Consider the following 23980-nt stretch of genomic DNA (forward strand, 5'->3'; position numbering starts at 1 on the left):
TGCCTCCAGAGGACCTGTGTGTGGATGTACAGTATCTTCTATTCACTGTGCCTCAGAGGACCTGTGTGTGGATGAACAGTATCTTCTATCACTGTGCCTCAGAGGACCTGTGTGTGGATGATACAGTATCTTCTATTCACTGTGCCTTTAGAGGCCTGTGTGTGGATGATACAGTATCTTCTATTCACTGTGCCTTTAGAGACCTGTGTGTGGATGATACAGTATCTTCTATTCACTGTGCCTCCAGAGGACCTGTGTGTGGATGATACAGTATCTTCTATTCACGTGCCTCAGAGGACCTGTGTGGGATGATCACAGTATCTTCTATTCACTGTGCCTCCAGAGGACCTGTGTGGTGGATGATACAGTATCTTCTATTCACTGTGGCCTTTAGAGGCCTGTTGTGTGGATGACACAGTATCTTCTATTCACTGTGCCTTTAGAGGCCTGTGTGTGGATGACACAGTATCTTCTATTCACTGTCTCTTTAGAGGCCTGTGTGTGGATGACACAGTATCTTCTATTCACTGTGCCTCCAGAGGACCTGTGTGTGGATGATACAGTATCTTCTCTTCACTGTGCCTCCAGAGGACCTGTGTGTGGATGACACAGTATCTTCTATTCACTGTGCCTCCAGAGGACCTGTGTGTGGATGACACAGTATCTTCTATTCACTGTGCTCCAGAGGACCTGTGTGTGGATGACACAGTATCTTCTATTCACTGTGCCTTTAGAGACCTCTGTGTGTGGATGACACAGTATCTTCTATTCACTGTGCCTCCAGAGGACCTGTGTGTGTGGATGACACAGTATCTTCTATTCACTGTGCCTCCAGAGGACCTGTGTGTGGATGACACAGTATCTTCTATTCACTGTGCCTCAGATCCTGTGTGTGGATGATACAGTATCTTCTATTCACTGTGCCTTCCAGAGGACCTGTGTGTGGATGAACAGTATCTTCTATTCACTGTTGCCTCCAGAGGACCTGTGTGTGGATGACACAGTATCTTCTATTCACTTGCCTCCAGAGGTCCTGTGTGTGGATGACACAGTATCTTCTATTCACTGTGCCTCCAGAGACCTGTGTGGGATGACACAGTATCTTCTATTCACTGTGCCTCCAGAGGACCTGTGTGTGGATGACACAGTATCTTCTATTCACTGTCCTCCAGAGCCTGTGTGTGGATGACACAGTATCTTCTATTCACTGTGCCTTTAGAGGCCGTGTGTGGATGACACAGTATCTTCGTATATGTGCCTTTAGAGGCCTGTGTGTGGATGACACAGTATCTTCTATTCACTGTGCCTTTAGAGGCCTGGGTGTGGATGACACAGTATCTTCTATTCACTGTGCCTTTAGAGGCCTGTGTGTGGGTGTGGCTGTATAGTTATATGTACCTGAGTGTGCTAATAGATGTATCTCTGTTCTAACCTCCTATTAACTTAGTTGCATTTCATTCAAGTGGTTAGCTAACTTTTCCCTAACATGCTACTAATATAGTGCCAGAGTAGCCTAGAGTGCAAAATATTTCACATATCTGCCATTCTGTCAGAATGTGCAATATTTTGTGTGTTTGTTTGTGTCATGGGTATAGAACAACACTCCAATATCACCCCCTGCCAAAGCATCCCTTTCTGCTAGTATCTCACAGTTCTGGAGGTGCCACTCTGCATGCCTCTGTTCTCTATGGTCTCATTTCTCACATGGTCACATGGTCAGGGAGCGGGCAGGTGGACATTGTTGCCGTGGGACACGTGCCTCCACCAGTCTTTCCAGCCCCCGTGGAAACAAGGTCACCACGGAAACTATCCCTGCAGCGCCTTACCATAGTTCCGCTGGGCCCCGTTTGTTCCCACTATGTGCCACGGTCTCTGGATGACGTGTGGCCTGGGGCGTGGCCAGGGGCGTGGCACGAGACAGCCAGGGCATCACATCACTGACATGACAGATTAGACTAGCTTCTGCTTTCCTCTCATAACCTCTCCTCCCTCTCTCCTCTGTCTCACTCTCTCTCCCTTTCTCTCTCTGTCTCTGAGATAGCTGTGCTCCACTGTCTGTGCTGGCCACTCATAAGGAACGTGACCATTCTGTCAGGATAAGTCAGTCAGCAGAGGAGAGATATCCACCTTGTAGAACAGGCTGCAGCTCAATATACTGTACATACTGATGCAGGCAGACCAAAGACACACTGATACAGGCAGACCGAAGGCCAACCTGAAGTTGGTATGAATGTCTTGTCATTCTTCGGTATGTGTAATTATTTTACGATAGGCTAGGAAGTAGAATACTACAGTGTACATACACAAACAATCATATGTGCTGCAACATTCATACCCACCCAATCAACACAGTATATTCTCTAACCACCCAATCTCGATCGCCTCCGCTTGTCCTCCAAGCTGACCTAGCGACCTGCAGGCCATGCTCAACATGTCTGCATGAATACAATGACATTAGAAGAGAAGACTACCCTCTGCTCTCTTTCTCTCATGCATTCATTATTTTCTGTAAATAATTCATCACTGCTTGTTGTGTGTGTGTATATGTAGGCTATGCATGGTCCATGTGATAATGTGTACCTCTGTGTGTGTGTGTGTATGTACAGTATGTGTGTGTGTGTCTGTGTAAATGCAGTCTCTTTCTCTCTCTCTCTAAGTGTGTCCTAAACCAATCATATTGTTTAAGGAAAGCCAGCCCAGGCCCCAGAAATGAAGACAGACTCATAATTAACGCTCTATAGCACTGCAATGTGATTATCAGGGGAGTAGAGGGCATGTGTGCTGGGGGAGGGGTGAGACGTGTGTGTGTGTGTGGCAGTGCGTGTGTGTGTGTGTTATCGAAAAAATTGAGTGGATTTTGTATATGTTTGCAATCACTGGCCACTTTAAATAATGCACTTTAATAATGTTTACATATTTTACATGACTCATACCATATGTACATACTGTATTTTATCCCATCTATTGCACCTTGCCTATGCCGCTCGGCCATCTCTCATCCATATATTTGTATGTACATATTCTCATTCACCCCTTTAGATTTGTGTGTRTTAGGTAATTGTTGTCTAATTATTAGATTACTTGTTAGATATTACTGCATAGTCGGAACTAGAAACACAAGCATTTCATTATACTCGCATTAACATCTGCTAACCATGTGTATGTGACCAATAAAATTTGATTTGACTTGATTTTACAGTCATGTTTGGGTGGAAGTGATATCACACATCGCAGTTGTCTGTTCATCCATCCATACTGTATGTTCCTACACTATGTTAGAGTATAGCTACAGGAAGTGTGTTTTATGCATGGTATGTGAGTATCAACCACTAATCATGTGGAGTCAGGTGGTCAGAATGGTCTCCAATGAGAAAGTAATTTGCGTGTCCAGTTGGACAAGATTTTGTCTGTTGTCCTGATTTAATCATAACCTCTATACCCTCCTCTGCTCCGCTCCTCTGACTCCAGCTTGTCAGATGCGCTTAGACAGGGAGAGCCGCCTGACCGCAGAAAAAGGATTCATAATCCAAAGTCTAATTAGTGAAGCCAGCCCTCCACCTAGCCGCGAGGCTGAGATGGGCCTGGGCCGGGATGGTAGTCAGGGTATGTATGTCTTTCACTGGGGATGGGATGGACCTGGAAAAACAAACGCCTCTTATCGTTCAGATCTCCTGCTCTGTGGCCGGGAGGCGGGCTAATCCTGTTAGGATGTGTCCGTGCGGAAGGCTCTGGGAGCACTGGGAGTACGCCGCAGCTCTCTCCACGTCAAGCTTTAGGAGAGATCAAACACCTTGGAGATTCAGGTTGAAAGGACGGAAGCTAAACCAATCATAGTGTTTAAGGCAAGCCAGCCCAGGCCCCAGAAATGAAGACGGATTCATAATTAACGCTCTATAGCACTGCAATGTAATTATCAGGGGAGTAGAGGGCATGTGTGCTGGGGGAGGGGTGAGACGTGTGTGTGGCAGTGTGTGTGTTATGGAAAAATAGAGTGGGTTATGTATATGTTTGCAAAAGGAGTGGTAAGTGTACGCAGCTTTCATGTCTTTTGTGTGATTTTTTTGTGTGTGAGCGTTTGTGCGGGTGTGTGTGTATAGTATGTACAGGGACACTTGGAGAGAAACGTTATATACAGAAGGTGCTCTTGTGTGTGTGCCAGTGCTGCATTTCAATTAGTGCTGACAGAGGGCAATGCTGGTAACTTTATTAAAGATTTCAATACGTACCAACAACACCTATTCTCTCTCTCTCTCTCTCTCTCTCCTCTTCTCTCTCTCTTCTCTTCTTCTCTCTCTCTCTCTCTCTCTCTCTCTCTCTCTCTCTCTCTCCTCTCTCTCTCTCTCTCTCTCTCTCTCTCTCTCTCTCTCTCTACTGTTACTGGTCTGTTATACTGTGTGTGATATACTGTGTGTGTATGTATACTGTGTGTGATAACATACAATACAATATCATTTCTCTCATAGAATAAAATCACTTTCTTGGTAAACAGAGAAATGCAGGGCAGACAACTGAGAGAGAGGCAGAGAAAAGCGTAGTGAGAGAAGGAGAGAGCTATGAAATGCTGGAAGACTGCTCCTGGCTGTCAGGGCTGTGGATAAAGATTAACGGTGAGCCATTGATCTCCAGCCGGCTCTCCAGCCGTCTCTCCAGCCAGCTCTCCAGCCTGCTTTCCAGCCAGCTTTCCAGCCAGCTCTCCAGCCAGCTTTCCAGACAGCTTTCCAGACAGCTCTCCAGCCTGCTTTCCAGCCAGCTTTCCAGACAGCTCTCCAGCCAGCTCTCCAGCCATCCAAAAAAACACTATATCTGCATTTGTCTGCTCCCCTATCTATCATGTCATAATCAACAAATGTCCCCTGTCACAGAGACAGCGATGCGCACAGACACACGGAAACACACACAGATACACACTCTAACACTCACAGAATTACGCACACACGAGGAGAGAAAGCGCTCATGGTATTTACAAACAATCCCTAATTGGAATGACCCACATGCTGAACGTGCTCCCAACGGGACCCTTACGGTCCCATTGCTATGGCAGCCGTATGCATGGACAGATGGAATGCAGGGCCAGGAAGTGACCTTATCCTCTCCTGTCTCCTCTCATCTCCCCTTCTCTCTCTCCTCTCCTCTTTCCTCCTCTATACCCTTCTTTCTATTTCTAATCTATTCTCATTGCACCTCTTCTCTCCTCCTTTAACATCCTCTCCCTCCCCTCGTTCTCCTTTTGTTACCTCTCCTCCCCCAGCTGTTCTCTCCATTTCTTCCCTTTCTGTTCTTGCCATCTCTTTTCCGGGTCTCCTCTCCTATCCTATTCTCTCCTCTCTCTCTCTCCCCCTCTCCTCTCCCCATCTCTCTAGGATTCATGGCTGTCCAACAGGGGATCTGAGTGTCTGCAGGAGCTAAAGCTCCACTCAATAGAGGATCCTCACAATGGAATGGGAGAATCTTTAAAGCGTTGCATTGTTCCCTGTATTCATGCAGCATAATGGGACATTTCCGTCAGACTGGGGACTGGCGAGGACAGAAGGATCCCAGCTTAGAGATCTGTGAGCCCCAGGTTTTACGTGTCTGCTGAATATACCAATATCACTGAGAGAGACAGAAAGAATGCACTGAGGGCCAATATAGACTATTCCCGGAAAGACTCAGTCTATATGCATAAAAAGAGAAGGAATGCCCACATGGTCAAACCGTATACGGATATAGACACACTTAGAAACACACACACACCCAAACCTATATTCACAAATACGATTCAGCTGCACAGCCCAAACCTACACATACAAAACTTAATTCTCCACACTTGCAAACCTATAACGAAAATCAACAGTATGCAGTACTTGTTTAGGCTTATTTTATGGAGGACGGTGTCTATTTTAAAACATGAGAACCTGAGCCAGTTGAATGAAATACAGTAGGAAGTGAAATTATCATCCACTCCTCAGTATGATGAATTCAGCTGGCTGGATGAGAGGGTTGTTGCCATGGTGTCAAAGTGCCTCAGTAAGAGTGTGTTTCACATTAAACTATGAGCTGAATGGCTCCTGAAGGGTTGTGGGTGTGTGTGTGTGTGTGTGTGTGGTGTGTGTGTGTGTGTGGTGTGTGGGTGTGTGTGGTGTGTGTGTGTGTGTGTGTGTGTGTGTGTGTTGTGTGTGTGTGTGTGTGTGTGTGTGTGTGTGTGTGTGTGTGTGTGTGTGTGTTGGATATGTTATGCGGCTTGTTATTGTTGAATCAAACAGACACACTACACAAGTTTATGGCCAGATGTATGTCCTCCCACACCTAAAATAACTCATTGAATAAAACTCAATAACGCACACACTACAAGGACCATCAAGCGTTTGCCAGTAGCCGTACACAGGTTCACATTTTGGTACAAATGAAATACGACCGCAGCGCACACACCACAAAACACGAAAACACACACCACACAGAAACATCCCACAGTCCTGGATGAAGGAGCGCTTCCCATGGCTGCAGTGCTGCTCTGGAATATCCAAACGAAAGCCTTGATCTGCCAAACCAAAACCCTTACCTGGGCGCACAGCAACCGCATGTCCCGCTGCCAACGGCAACCGCATCCCGCTGCCATTGGCCCACTGCTACAGTAAAACCATTACACCAAGTCAATAAGAGCCAAATGGCCATAGAGCCGATACACTCTCTTATAGCAGAATTAAAACACAAACACGACGCACAAAACGTGCACATACACAGACATACACTATCGATTCACAATTGCGTTGTGCAGATGCATCACACAGATTACACCACACACATACGTGCAGGCTCGCATGGGCTGCTGCTGTTGGAGGAGAGTGATGGGGTTGAATGGATGCAGCAGGTCTATGCTGAGTGGGACAGTGGTACAGTACTCACAGCTCAGAGTAGAGGATGTGCAGGTTGCCCACATTGTCAGTGTAGTTGGCTGGGCTGAGCCAGGGTAGAACCAGCAGCAGCAGAGCCTTCATGGTCAATACACAGTCAGCTCTCTTTCTCTCTTTCTCTCTTTTCTCTTCCCTTCTCCTTCTGCACTGGAGCTCTCTCCTCCTCTTTCCCTTCCTCCACCTCCTCCTCTCCGAGCCTGACCGTGCTGACTTCTTCCCTTCTTTCTTCGGAGTAGCTCTCAGGTCTAAATTACTCCCTTCCTTTTTTATTTTCCTCCTTCTCCCGTTCTCCCTTTTCTGTCTCCTCCTGTCTCACTCTCTCTCCCTTAGAGAGGCTGCCTGGTCATCTCAGCTGCAGAGGCGAGCAGGCCAGCTGCCAGAGGTTGAAGACAGAGTGGAGGATGAAGAAGAAGAAGAAGAAGAAGCAGCAGCAGTAGAAGCAGGTGCAGAGAAGAAGTCCCGTGGAGGTAAATGATGAAGAGGAGGAGGAGGAGGAGGAAGAGGAGGGAGGAGACCCAGGGGAAAGTGGCACATTTGGAATACGATTTGAAATGTGCAGGCTATAATCTGCTCCGGGCACTAGCGAGGTGTAAGAGGATTTGCGCTCGTACGAGTGTGTGTGTATGTGTATCAGAGGGAACAGCGCAGCCTGTGACTTATACTGCACTCTTATACACATCTAGATGTGTATAAGAGACAGCACACACACACACACACACACACACACACACACACACACACACACACAGAGAGCTACTGCATTAACCTCCCCCTGCCCGCACATGAAAAATAATTGACAATGAGCAGGGGAGAGAACACACTGCACACAATATTCATTACAAAGATAGAAGTCTGTTTTTCTGAATGGAGTGAAACAGACTGATAGAGAGAACAGGAAAGGAGAGTTAACTGTTATAATAATTCTTGACTGAACCAAACCAGTGGCCAAATGCCCAGCGATATATTCAGGGAAAGTGTTGTGGGGGTGTGTGAATTGGAACAGGGGGCTAGACCATGTGACAGAGGCTAGACCATGTTTGATAAACCTGCAATCTTAAGGCATCCGCAAATAAACATTGTGCTACTGGGACTTCCTTGCTCTCCTGCTCCTGACTCCTGCACCTACCTCTTCTTAGGAGGCATGTAACACATGCACATTTTTTCATTGTGAAATACTGCACCAAACATCTTAGTTAAAATTGCATGACCAAGATCTCCTTGGTTAAAATGACAAAATGAATGACAGATTTCTTGCGTTATCTTAGATGAATTCTAAATATTTTGAGGAAGTGTATACTGGCTACGGCATCTCAAAATGGACAAACTGTACTATTGCAGCTTTTTTCTCATTTTTTAAGCGTCTTTTAAGGTAGTATGCGAGCACACTCATTCGGCTAGACCACTTCGGCTAGGCGCCAGCCAAACTGAAGCATGCTAATGCATTTAGGCAATAACAAAACAAAAACAACTCCCCCAAATCATCATCTACACTTGATTGGCTAAGCAGGGTTTAGGGGCTGAATTAGTACACAGTGACTGACATTGGGCTGGGTATGGGTAAGAAGGTCAGCAGGTTGACATATACACTACATGGCCAAAAGCCGAATATCTGCTCGTCGAATATCTCATTACAAAATCATGGCCTAATATTAATATGGAGTTGGTCCCCCCTTTGCTGCTATAACAGCCTCCACTCTTCTGGGGAGGTTTTCCACTAGCTGCAGGGACTTGCTTCCATTCAGATACAAGAGCATTAGTGAGGTTGGGCACTGATGTTGGGCGATTAGGTTTGGCTCGCAATCGGCGTTCCAATTCATCCCAAAAGTGTTCGATGTGGTTGAGGTCAGGGCTCTGTGCAGGCCAGTCTAGTTCTTCAACACCGACCTCGACAAACCATTTCTGTATGGACCTTGCAATCACACTGCACACTGCCCTAACCCATCTGGACAAGAGGAAAACCTATGTAGGAATGCTGTTCATCAATTACAGCTCAGTATTTAACACCATAGTACCCTTCTAACTCATCATTGTGCTCGAGACCCTGGTTCTCTACCCCGTCCTGTGCAACTGGGTCCTGGACTTTCTGACGGGCCGCCCCCAGGTGGTGAGGGTAGGAAACAACATCTCCACCACGCTGATCCTCAACACTGGGGCCCCACAATGGTGCGTTCTCAGCCCTCTCCTGTACTCCCTGTTCACCCATGACTGCGTGGCCATGCACGCCTCCAACTCAATCATCAAGTTTGCAGACGACACTACAGTGGTAGGTTTGATTACCAACAACGACGAGACGGCCTATAGGGAGGAGGTGAGGGCCCTCGGAGTGTGGTGTCAGGAAAATAACCTCACACTCAACGTCAACAAAACAAACGGAGATGATCGTGGACTTCAGGAAACAGCAGAGGGAGCACCCCTATCCACATCGACGGGACAGTAGTGGAGAAGGTGGAAAGTTTTAAGTTCTTCTGCGTACACATCACGGACAAACTGAAATGGTCCACCCACACGACAGTGTGGTGAAGAAGGTGCAGCAGCGCCTCTTCAACCTTTGGCTTGTCACCAAAACACCTCACAAACTTTTACAGATGCACAATCGAGAGCATCCTGTCGGGCTGTATCACCGCCTGGTACGCAACTGCTCCGCCACAACCATAAGGCTCTCCAGAGGGTAGTGAGGTCTGCACAACGCATCACTGGGCAAACTACTGCCCTCCAGACACCTACACCACCCGATGTCACAGAAGGCCAAAATGATCATGGACACAACACACCCGAGCACTGCCTGTTCACCCCTCTATCATCCAGAAGGCGAGGTCAGTACAGGTGCATCAAAGCTGGGACCGAGAGACTGAAAAACAGCTTCTATCTCAAGGCCATCAGACTGTTAAACAGCCACATTGAGTGGCTGCTGCCAACATACTGACTCAAATCTCTAGCCACTTTAATAATAAATTGAAAAATTGGATGTAATAAATGTATCACTAGTCACTTTAAACTATGCTACTTTATATATAAGTTTTACATACCCTACATTGCTCATCTCATATGTATATACTGTACTCTATACCATCTACTGCCTCTTGCCTATGCTGTTCGGCCATCGCTCATCCATATATTTATATGTACATATTCTTATTCATTCCTAAACGCTTGTGTGTAAAAAGTAGTTGTTGTGAAATTGTTAGATTACTTGTTAGATATTACTGCATGGTCGGAACTAGAAGCACAAGCATTTCACTACACTCGCATTAACATCTGCTAACCATGTGTATGTGACCAATCAAATTTGATTTGATTGTGCACGGAGCATTGTCATGCTGAAACAGGAAAGGCCTTACTGAATGTCATTGTATACGGTAGCGTTAAATTTCCTTAACTGGAACTAAGGGCCCAAACCATGAAAACAGCCCCAGACCATTATTCCTCCTACACCAAACTTTAAAGTTGGCACTATGCATTCGGGCAGGTAGCGTTTCTTGGCATCTGCCAAACCCAAATTTGTCCATCGGACTGCCAGATGGGGAAGCGTGATTCATCACTCCACTACTCCAGAGTCCAATGGCGGAAAGCTTTACACCATCCAGCGAGGCTTGGCATTGCGCATGGTGATCTTAGGCTTGTGAGCTTCATGAAACCCATTTCATGAAGCTCCGACAAACATTTATTGTGCTGACGTTGCTTCCAGAGGCAGTTTGGAACTCGGTAGTGGGTGAAACACTGCTAGCTAGCCAGCAGCTAGCCAGCTAGCCAACGTCTACCGTCTACCGAATAGCAGCACTGTAGAGACTATCACATTTACATTACATTGCAACGGAACGACTTGGTTAGTGTAGTGTTAGCTAGCTACATAGTTGTCTTTGCTGTCAAGATAATTGTGTAGTTTTGAGTAATTGTCTAGGTTACCTAGCAGTTACCGAGGCTACCTAGCCAGCTACACTTTCAACTAAGTCAACAACGCAGCCACTGCTAGCTAGCCTACTTCAGCAGCACTGTATCATTTTAGTCAATAAGTTTCTTGCAACGTAAGTTTAACTTTCTGAACATTCGAGACATGTAGTCCACTTGTCATTCCAATCTCCTTTGCATTAGCGTAGCCTTTCTGTAGCCTGTCAACTATGTGTCTGTCTATCCTCTTCTCTCCTCTCTGCACAGACCACACAAACGCTCACACCGCGTGGCCGCTGCCTGGTGGTCCCAGCGCGCACGACCCACGTGGAGTTCCAGTGTCTCGCAGCCTCTGGAACTGCCGATCTGCGGCCAACAAGCAAGATTCATCTCAGCCTATCTTCCCTCCCAGTCCCTCGACTTCTTGGCACTGACGGAACACTGGATTACACAGATAACACTGCTACTCCTACCGCCTCTCTCTCGTCTGCCCACGTGTCTCGCACACCCGAGAGCTTCTGGTCAGCGGGTGGTGGCACTGGATCCTCATCTCCCCAAGTGGACATTCTCTCTTTCTCCCCTCACCATCTGTCTATCGCCTCTTTGAATCCATGCTGTCACAGTTACCAGCCCTTCAAGCTTAACATCCTTATCATTTATCGCCCCCAGGTTCCCTTGGAGAGTTCATCAATGAGCTTGACGCTTGATAAGCTCCTTTCCTGAGGACGGCTCACCTCTACAGTTCTGGGTGACTTTAACCTCCCCACGTCTACCTTTGACTCATTCCTCTCTGCCTCCTTCTTTCCACTCCTCTCCTCTTTTGACCTCACCCTCTCACCTTCCCCCCCTACTCACAAGGCAGGCAATATGCTTGACCTCATCTTTACTAATGCTGTTCTTCCACTAATCTCATTGCACTCCCCTCCAAGTCTCTGACCACTACCTTGATACCTTTCCCTCTCGCTCATCCAACACTTCCCACACTGCCCCTACTCGGATGGTATCGCGCCGTCCCAACCTTCTCTCTCTCTCCCCCGCTATCTCTCTCTTTCCATCCTATCATCTCTTCCCTCTGCTCAAACCTTCTCCAACCTATCTCTGATTCTGCCTCCTCAACCCTCCTCCTCCTTTCTGCATCCTTTGACTCTTCTATGTCCCCTATCCTCCAGCCGGCTCGGCTCCCCTCCTGCTCCGTGGCTCGACGACTCATTGCGAGCTCACAGAACAGGAACTCGGGCAGCCGAGCGGAAATGGAGGAAACTGCCTCCCTGGCGACCTGGCATCCTTCACTCCCTCCTCTCTACATCTCCTCTTCTGTCTCTGCTGCTAAAGCCACTTTCTACCCACTAATTCCAAGCATCTGCCTCACAACCGCTAGGAAGCTCTTGCACAACCTCTCCTCCCCCTGAATCCTCCTCCCCCCCACCCCCCCCTCCTCCCTCTCTCTGCGGATGACTTCGTCAACCATTTTGAAAAGAAGGTCGACGACATCCGATCATCGTTTGCTAAGATCAAACGACACCGCTGGTTCTGCTCACACTGCCCTACACCTGTGCTTTGACCTCTTTTTCCCCTCTCTCTCCAGATGAAATCTCGCGTCTTGTGACGGCCGGCCGCCCAACAACCTGCCCGCTTGACCCTATCCCCTCCTCTCTTCTCCAGACCATTTCGGAGACCTCCCCCTCCTCACCTCGCTCTCACTCATCAACTCATCCTTGCCGCTGGCTACGTCCCTTCCGCTTCAAGAGAGCGTGATTGCACCCCTTCTGAAAAAACCTAACACTCGATCCCTCTGATGTCACAAACTACAGACCATATCCCTTCTTTCTTCTCTCCAAAACTCTTGAACGTGCCGTCCTGGCCAGCTCTCCTGCTATCTCTCTCAGATGACCTTCTTGATCCAAATCAGTCAGGTTTCAAGACTAGTCATTCAACTGAGACTGCTTTCTCTGTGTCACGGACGCTCCGCACTGCTAAAGCTAACTCTCTCTCCTCTGCTCTCACTCTTCTAGACCTATCGGCTGCCTTTGATACTGTGAACCATCAGATCCTCCTCTCCACCCTCCCGAGTTGGGCATCTCCGGCGCGGCCCACGCTGGATTGCGTCCTACCTGACAGGTCGCTCCTACCAGTGCGTGGCGAGAATCTGTCCGCACCACCACCTCTCTCACCACTGGTGTCCCCCAGGGCTCTGTTCTAGGCCCTCTCCTATTCTCGCATATACACCAAGTCACTTGGCTCTGTCATATCCTCACATGGTCTCTCCTATCATGCTATGAGACCGACACACTTAATCTTCTCCTTCCCCTTCTTATAACCAGGTGGCGAATCCATCTCTGCATGTCTGGCAGACATATCAATGTGGATGACCGATCACACCTCAAGCTGCACCTCGGCAAGACGGAGCTGCTCTCTCCTCCCGGAAGGACTGCCCGTTCCATGATCTTGCCATCACGGTTGACAACTCCATTGTTCCTCCTCCCAGAGCGCTAAAAGACCTTTGCGCGTGATCCTTGGACCCAACCTGTCGTTCTCAACCAACATCAAGGCGGTGACCCGTTCCTTAGGTTCATGCTCTACAACATTCGAGCAGTACGACCCTGTCTCACACAGGAAAGCGGCGCAGGTCCTATATCCAGGCACTTGTCATCTCCCGTCTGGATTACTGCAGTTGGCTGGGCTCCCTGCCTGTGCATTAAACCCCTACAACTCATCCAGACGCCGCAGCCCGTCTGGTGTTCAACCTTCCCAAGTTCTCTCACGTCACCCGCTCCTCCTCCTCTCCCACTGGCTTCCAGTTGAAGCTCGCATCCGCTACAACCATGGTGCTTGCCTACGGAGCTGTGAGGGGAACGGCACCTCCGTACCTTCAGGCTCTGATCAGGCCCTACAACCCAAACAGGGCACTTGCGTTCATCATCTCAATGCCTGGCTGCCTTCGCCTACCACTGAGGAAGTACAGCTTCCCGCTCAGCCCAGTCAAAACTGTTCGCTGCTCTGGCACCCCAATGGTGGAACAAACTCCCCCACGACGCCAGGTCAGCGGAATCAATCACCACCTTCCGGAGACACCTGAAACCCCACCAATACCTAGGATAGGATAAAGTAATCCTTCTAACCACCCCCCCCCCTTAGAGTTAGATGCACTATTGTAAAGTGGTTGTTCCACTGGACATCATAAGGTGAATGCACCAACTTGTAAGTCGCTCTGGATAAGAGCGTCTGCTAAATGACTTAAATGTAAATGTAAATGTTGCAACGGAGGACAGACCATTTTTAAACGCTACGCACTTCTGCACTTGGCGGCCCATTCTGTGAGCTTGTGTGGCCTACCACTTCACGGCTGAGCCGTTTTTGCTCCCAGACATTTCCACTTCACAATAAAAGCACTTACAGTTGACCTGGGCAGCTCTAGCACATATCCACTTGTTGGATAGGTGGAATTCTATAACGGTGCCACATCGAAAGTCACTGAGCTCTTCAGTAAGGCCATTCTACTGGCCAATGTTTGCAATATGATTGCATGGCTGTGTGCTCGATTTTATACACCTGTCAGCAATGAGTGTGGCTGAAATAACAGAATCCACTAATTTGAAGGGGTGTCCACATACTTTTGTATATGTAGTGTACCTAATAACCTTTAGTGGGTTTCTCAAATACTTTTGGCCATGTAGTGTATTGTAAGAATTGGCTATATTGTAAAAGTTACCTAAATTGAAGGATAGGGTTAGGCATTAGGGTTAGCAGTGTGGTAAGGTTAGAGTTAAGGTTAGGGTTAGGTGACAACTCAGCAGAGCTGCCTCCAGAACAAGATTCATGACGGAAAACGCTAACCTGCAGGAGGTCATGGGGGGAGGGGCACTGTATTGATTAATAAAGTTGGGTACCTTAAGGTGTTACATAAGGGCTGGTCACAGAGCTAGCAGACAGAAGACATGTAAATGAAGCAGAGTGTTTTTGTTTTGAGTGTTTACAGGGCTAGATAGATAGATCTCTCTCTTTTCATCTTGTCATCTCTCATCTCTCCTCTTTCTCTGCCCCCTTCTCTCCTCTCATCTCCCTCTTCTCTGTCATCCCTCTCTTCAGCTGTAAATAGAAAGCCTGAGGGAGTGACCGACCGATGGTGGTTAGAGAACTTTGATCTCCACTCATGTTATCACGTAACACTTCAAGCTTGCAGCTTCCCTCATTTATCTCCTTTATATCTCTCCATCTCTCCCTCCTCTCAATTCCTCTCCCACTATATTTCATTACCACTTTGTCCCACATTGATTCTCTCCTTTAAAGCTATCCTCTATCCTCTATCCTCTATCCTCTATCCTCTCTTGCTCTCCTCTTTTCATCTTTGTTTTTTCTCTCTTGTCCCCATCTCTCTACAGCCTCTCTACAGCCTACCTAACAGCTCCTCTCCTCTCCTCTCTGTGGTAGTGGTTAGTAGTGGTTAGGGACCCTGAAGGATGAGTAAGTCTCAGTGTAGTGCTATCTTGTCTGGAACTGTGTAATGCGCTTAACTGGTGTAAATAGCCCATCCCAATTAATATTTGATGGGTAAATATGAGAGAGATGTGTGGGTGCTGTGTGTTTAGGGGTAGAGTTGTGTGAGCTGGTGTGTGTGTGTTTAGTTGAATGTGCTGGGCTGCGGTGTGTAAGTAGTGTGTACCACACAAGGCCACAGGCTGGCAGGAAAATGAAGGTATTTGGATTGTCACAGGATGCAGTTTGTGAAAAAGTAAAAACCAGTCTGGCCCAAAGGAGTCATGACACACTCAGAAACACACACACGCCTCCACCCAAACACACACTCAGAAACACACACACAACCACCCAAACACACACACACACACACCACACACACACACACACACACACACACACACACACACACACACACACACACACACCACACACACACACACACACACACACACACACACACACACACACACACACAACCACCGAACACACACTCAGAAACACACACACACACACAACCTCCCACACACACTTCACATATTAATATTGTTTGCCTATTTCCATTTCCTCTCAAACAGTCTTCCAGAAGGAGAGTAGTTGAGGCTAGAGGAATCAACAAAGCAAAGGTTAGTAAGGTGGCTGCTATGCACCCCTTGAAAAAGGAATGTTCTGGTGTAGATGAGGCATCCATCTGCCATGCAGTAGAAAAAGTCAAATTACAAGCAGCAGAATGTATGAGAGCTATTACAGGCCATCGTCTGTGACATCAGGAAGTGACAGGGCCAGCAAGGTCGGTAGTGTCAGGGACAGGAGCGCCACCTGTCACTGTAGAGTTCAGAGCGGAGATCAGCCCTCTCTCTGGCTTATAGCCAGGTGGACTTACCTCACACTCACACATACATAACACAAACACACAGGCCTGCACATTAGCATTCAGTACATACACAACACAAACACACAGGCCTGCACGTTAGCATTCAGTACATACACAACACAACACAACAGGCCTGCACATTAGCATTCAGTACATAGACAACACAAAACACACAGGCTGCACGTTAGCGTTCAGTACATACACAACACAAACACACAGGCCTGCATGTAAGCATTCAGTACATCACAACACAAACACACAGGCCTGCATGTAAAGCATTCAGTACATACACAACACAAACACACAGGCCTGCACATTAGCATTCAGTACATACACAACACAACACACAGGCCTGCATGTAAGCATTCAGTACATACACAACACAAACACACAGGCCTGCACATTAGCATTCAGTACATACACAACACAAACACACAGGCCTGCACGTAAGCATTCAGTACATAGACAACACAAACACACAGTCCTGCACGTAAGCATTCAGTACATACACAACAAAACACACAGGCCTGCATGTAAGCATTCAGTACATACACAACACAAACACACAGGCCTGCATGTTAGCATTCAGTACATACACAACACAAACACACAGGCCTGCACGTAAGCATTCAGTACATACACAACACAAACACACAGGCCTGCATGTAAGCATTCAGTACATACACAACACAAACACAACAGGCCTGCATGTAAGCATTCAGTACATACACAACAAAACACACAGGCCTGCACGTTAACATTCAGTACATACACAACACAAACACACAGGCCTGCATATAAGCATTCAGTACATACACAACACAAACACACAGGCCTGCACGTTAACATTCAGTACATACACAACACAAACACACAGGCCTGCATGTAAGCATTCAGTACATACACAACACAAACACACAGGCCTGCACGTTAGCATTCAGTACATACACAACACAAACACACAGGCCTGCACGTAGCATTCAGTACATACACAACACAAACACACAGGCCTGCACATTAGCATTCAGTACATACACAACACAAACACACAGGCCTGCACGATTAGCGTTCAGTACATACACAACACAAACACACAGGCCTGCATGTAAGCATTCAGTACATATACAAACACAAACACACAGGCCTGCATGTAAGCATTCAGTACATACACAACACAAACACACAGGCCTGCACATGTAGCATTCAGTACATACACAACACAACACACAGGCCTGCATGTAAGCATTCAGTACATACAACAACAAACACACAGGCCTGCATGTAAGCATTCAGTACATACACAACACAAACACACAGGCCTGCACGTAAGCATTCAGTACATACACAACACAAACACACAGGCTGCCATGTAAGCATTCAGTAACACACACCACAAACACAACAGGCCTGAACATTAGCATTCAGTAACATACACACACAAACACACAGGCCTTGCACGTAAGCATTCAGTACATACACAACACAAACACACAGGCCTGCATGTAAGCATTCAGTACATACACAACACAAACACACAGGCCTGCATGTAAGCATTCAGTACATAACAACACAAACACACAGGCCTGCAGTTAACATTCAGTACAATACACAACACAAACACACAGGCCTGCATGTAAGCATTCAGTACATACAACAACACAAACACACAGGCCTGCACGTTAACATTCAGTACATACACAACACAAACACACAGGCTGCAGTAAGCATTCAGTACATACACAACACAAACACACAGGCCTGCACGTTAGCATTCAGTACATACACAACACAACACACAGGCCTGCACATTAGCATTCAGTACATACACACACACAAACACACAAGCCTGCACGTTAGCATTCAGTAACATACGAACACAATACACAGGCCTGCACGTTTAGCATTCAGTACATACACAACACAAACACACAGGCCTGCAGTTAACATTCAGTACATACACAACACAAACACACAGGCCTGCATCGTAAGCATTGAGTACATACACAAACAAACACACAGGCCTGCACGTAAGCATTCAGTACATAACAACACAAACACACCAGGCCTGCACGTTAACATTCAGTACATACACAACACAAACACACAGCCTGCACGTAAGCATTCAGTACATACACAACACAAACACACAGGCCTGCAGTAAGATTCAGTACATTACACAACACAAACAACACCAGGCCTGCATGTAGCATTCAGTACATACACACACAAAACACACAGCCTGCACATTAGCATCAGTACATACACAACACAAACACACAGGCCTGCACGTTAACATTCAGTACATACACAACACAAACACACAGGCCTGCATGTAAGCATCAGTACATACACAACACAAACACACAGGTCTGCACGTAAGCATTCAGTACATACACAACACAAACACACAGGCCTGCATGTAAGCATTCAGTACATACACAACACAAACACACAGGCCTGCATGTAAGCATTCAGTACATACACAACACAAAACACACAGGCCTGCACATTAGCATTCAGTACATACACAACACAAACACACAAGCCCTGCACGTTAGCATTCAGTACATACAGAACACAAATACACAGGCCTGCACAGTTACATTTCAGTACAATACACAACACAAACACACAGGCCTGCACATTAGCATTCAGTAACATACACAACACAAACACACAGGCCTGCACGTTAACATTCATGTAACATACACAACACAAACAAACAGGCCTGCATGTAAGCATTCAGATCATACACAACACAAACGCCACAGGTCTGCACGTAAGCATTCAGTACATACACAACACCAAACACACAGGCCTGCATGTAAGCATTTCATACATACACAACACAAACACACAGGCCTGCACGTTAACATTCAGTAACATACACAACACAAACACACAGGCCTGCATGTAAGCAATTCAGTACATACACAACACAAACACACAGGCCTGCACGTTAGCATTCAGTACATACACAACACAAACACACAGGGCCTGCACGTTAGCATTCAGTACATACACAAACACAAACACACAGGCCTGCACGTTAGCGTTCAGTACATACACAACACAACACACACAGGCCTGCATGTAAACATTCAGTACATACACAACACAAACACACAGCCTGCATGTTAAGCATTCAGTACATACACAACACAAACACACAGGCCTGCCACGTTAACATTCAGTACATACACAACACAACACCACAGGCCTGCACGTTAGCATTCCGTACATACACAACACAAAACACACAGGCCTCGCATGTAAGCATTCAGTACATACACAACACAAACACACAGGCCTGCATGTAAGCATTCAGTACATATACAACACAAACACACAGGCCTGCATGTAAGCATTCAGTACATACACAAAACAAAACACAGCCTGCACATTAGCATTCAGTACATACACAACACAAACACACAGGCCTGCATGTAAGCATTCAGTACATAACAACACAAACACACAGGCCTGCACATTAGCATTCAGTACATACACAACACAAACACACAGGCCTGCATGTAAGCATTCAGTACATACACAACACAAACACACAGGCCTGCACGTAAGCATTCAGTACATACACAACACAAACACACAGGCCTGCATGTAAGCATTCAGTACATACACAACACAAACACACAGGCCTGAACATTAGCATTCAGTACATACACAACACAAACACAACAGGCTGCACGTAAGCATTCAGTACATACACAACACAAACACACAGGCCTGCATGTAAGCATTCAGTACATACACAACACAAACACACAGGCCTGCATGTAAGCATTCAGTACATACACAACACAAACACACAGGCCTGCACGTTAACATTCAGTACATACACAACACAAACACACAGGCCTGCATGTAAGCATTCAGTACATACACAACACAAACACACAGGCCTGCACGTTAACATTCAGTACATACACAACACAAACACACAGGCCTGCATGTAAGCATTCAGTACATACACAACACAACACACAGGCCTGCACGTTAGCATTCAGTACATACACAACACTAACACACCAGGCCTGCACATTACATTCAGTACATACACAACACAAACACACAAGCCTGCACGTTAGCATTCAGTACATACAGAACACAAATACACAGGCCTGCACGTTAGCATTCAGTACATACACAACACAAACACACAGGCCTGCACGTTAACATTCAGTACATACACAACACAAACACACAGGCCTGCATGTAAGCATTGAGTACATACACAACACAAACACACAGGCCTGCACGTTAACATTCAGTACATACACAACACAAACACACAGGTGCACGTAAGCATTCAGACATACACAACACAAACACACAGGCCTGCATGTAAGCATTCAGTACATACACAACACAACACACAGGCCTGCATGTAAGCATCAGTACATACACAACACAAACACACAGGCCTGCACATTAGCATTAGTACATACACAACACAAACACACAGGCCTGCACTGACATTCAGTACATACACAACACAAACACACAGGCCTGCATGTAAGCATTCATGACATACACAACACAAACACACAGGTCTGCACGTAAGCATTCAGTACATACACAACACAAACACACAGGCCTGCACGTTAACATTCAGTACATACACAACACAAACACACAGGCCTGCATGTAAGCATTCAGTACATACACAACACAAACACACAGGTCTGCACGTAAGCATTCAGTACATACACAACACAAACACACAGGCCTGCATGTAAGCATTCAGTACATACACAACACAAACACACAGGCCTGCACGTTAACATTCAGTACATACACAACACAAACCACACAGGCTGCACGTTAGCATTCCCGTACATACACAACACAAACACACAGGCCTGCATGTAAGCATTCAGTACAACACAACACAAACACACAGGCCTGCATGTAAGCATTCAGTACATATACAACACAACACACAGGCCTGCATGTAAGCATTCAGTACATACACAACACAAACACACAGGCCTGCACATTAGCATTCAGTACATACACAACACAAACACACCAGGCCTGCATGTAAGCATTCAGTACATACACAACACAAACACACAGGCCTGCACATTAGCATTCAGTACATACACAACACAAACACACAGGCCTGCATGTAAGCATTCAGTACATACACAACACAAACACACAGGCCTGCACGTAAGCCATTCAGACATACACAACACAAACACACAGGCCTGCATGTAAGCATTCAGTACATACACAACACAAACACACAGCCTGAACATTAGCATTCATACATACACAACACAAACACACAGGCCTGCACGTAAGCATTCAGTACATACACAACACAAACACACAGCCTGCATGTAAGCATTCAGTACATACACAACACAAACACACAGGCCTGCATGTAAGCATTCAGTACATACACAAACAACACACAGGCCTGCACGTTAACATTCAGTACATACACAACACAACACACAGGCTGCATGTAAGCATTCAGTACATACACAACACAAACACACAGGCCTGCACGTAACATTCAGTACATACACAACACAAACACACAGGCCTGCATGTAAGCATTCAGTACATACACAACACAAACACACAGGCCTGCACGTTAGCATTCAGTACATACACAACACAAACACACAGCCTGCACATTAGCATTCAGTACATACACAACACAAACACACAAGCCTGCACGTTAGCATTCAGTACATACAAACACAAATACACAGGCCTGCACGTTAGCATTCAGTACATACACAACAACAAACACACAGGCCTGCACGTTAACATTCAGTACATACACAACACAAACACACAGGCCTGCATGTAAGCATTGAGTACATACACAACACAAACACACAGGCCTGCACGTAAGCATCAGTACATAGACAACACAAACACACAGGCCTGCACGTTAACATTCAGTACATACACAACACAAACACACAGGCCTGCACGTAAGCATTCAGTACATACACAACACAAACACACAGGCCTGCATGTAAGCATTCAGTACATACACAACACAAACAACAGGCCTGCATGTAAGCATTCAGTACATACACAAACACAAACACACAGGTCTGCACGAAGCATTCAAGTACATACACACAACAAACACACAGGCCTGCATGTAAGCATTCAGTTACATACACAACACAAACACACAGGCCTGCAATGTAAGCATTCAGTACATACACAACACAAACACACAGGCCTGCACATAGCATTCAGTACATACCAACACAAACACACAAGCCTGCACGTTAGCATTCAGTACATACAGAACAACAAATACCACAGGCCTGCCACGTTAGCATTCAGTACATACACAACACAAACACACAGGCTGCACATTAGCATTCAGTACATACACAACACAAACACACAGGCCTGCACGTTAACATTTAGTACATACACAACACAAAACACAACAGGCTGCATGTAAGCATTCAGTACATACACAACACAAACACACAGGTCTCGCACGTAAGCATTCAGTACATACACAACACAAACACACAGGCCTGCCATGTTAAGCATTCAGTACATACACAACACAAACACACCAGGCCTGCATGGAAGCAATTCAGTAACATACACAACACAAACACACAGGCCTGCACATTAGCATTCAGTACATTACACAACCAAAAACACACAAGCCTGCACGTTAGCATCAGTACATACAGAACACAATACACAGCCTGCAACGTTAGCATTCAGTACATACACAACACAAACACACAGGCCTGCACTGTAACATTCAGTACAATACACAACACAAACACCACAGGCCTGCATGTAAGCCATTGAGTACATACACGAACACAAACACACAGGGCCTGCACGTAAGCATTCAGTAATAGAAACACAAACACACAGGCCTGCCACGTTAACATTCAGTTACATACACAACACAAACACACAGGCCTGCACTAAGCATTCAGTACATTACAACACAAACACACAGGCCTGCATGTAAGCATTCAGTACATACACAACACAAACACACAGGCCTCCATGTAAGCATTCAGTACATACACAACACAAACACACAGGCCTGCACATTAGCATTCAGTACATACACAACACAAACACACAGGCTGCACGTTAACATTCAGACATACACCAACCACAAAACACCACAGGCCTGCATGTAAGCATTCAGTACATACACAACACAAACACACAGGTCTGCATGCGTAGCAATTCAGACATACAACAACACAAACACACAGGAACCTGCAGTAAGCATTCAGTACATACACAACACAAACACACAGGCCTCCACGTTAGCATTCAGTACATACACAACACAAATACACAGGCCTGCACGTTAGCATTCAGTACATACACATGCACACAGACCCAAGCATTCAAGCACACATCCTCTAGAACTGGCTATCCATATTGACAGACAAGAATCAAATCTATTTTCATGTCCACAGGGTCACAGCTGTGTCCCAAATGGCACCATATTCCCTTTATAGTGCACTACTTTTGACCAGGGCCCATAGTGGACTATACTGGGTACTTTTTGGGATTCTCACCGTGTATGAACACAAAACAATGACCTAAATCTCACCAATACGCAACTCACAAAACGCATCGGCACGCAAAGGGATTTGTAACTTTCTGTTTATCACATGCTTTGACAAAGTTATTTACTTGACTTTTGGGGGGTAATCTGAATTTAGACAAATCCCTCTCCAATCCCACATTACGTAGACAGCACTCCCCAAACAGCGTGTACTTATACTGAGAGGCATGAAAAACCAGGCTACAGGCATAGCACCACCAAACATGGGAGGAATCAATGCACACCYGCCTGGAC

The 23980-nt window shown here is 46.3% G+C and overlaps 1 protein-coding gene across 5 annotated transcripts in view; it reads right to left on the minus strand.

Annotated features, from left to right (window-relative positions):
* Positions 1-23980, minus strand: part of LOC111975781 (E3 ubiquitin-protein ligase LNX) — an 80996-nt gene that overhangs the window by 38781 nt on the left and 18235 nt on the right. The gene's annotated exons all lie outside the window — the stretch shown is intronic.

The sequence above is a fragment of the Salvelinus sp. IW2-2015 genome, linkage group LG16 (assembly GCF_002910315.2).
Source record: "Salvelinus sp. IW2-2015 linkage group LG16, ASM291031v2, whole genome shotgun sequence".
Lineage (NCBI taxonomy): Eukaryota > Metazoa > Chordata > Actinopteri > Salmoniformes > Salmonidae > Salvelinus > Salvelinus sp. IW2-2015.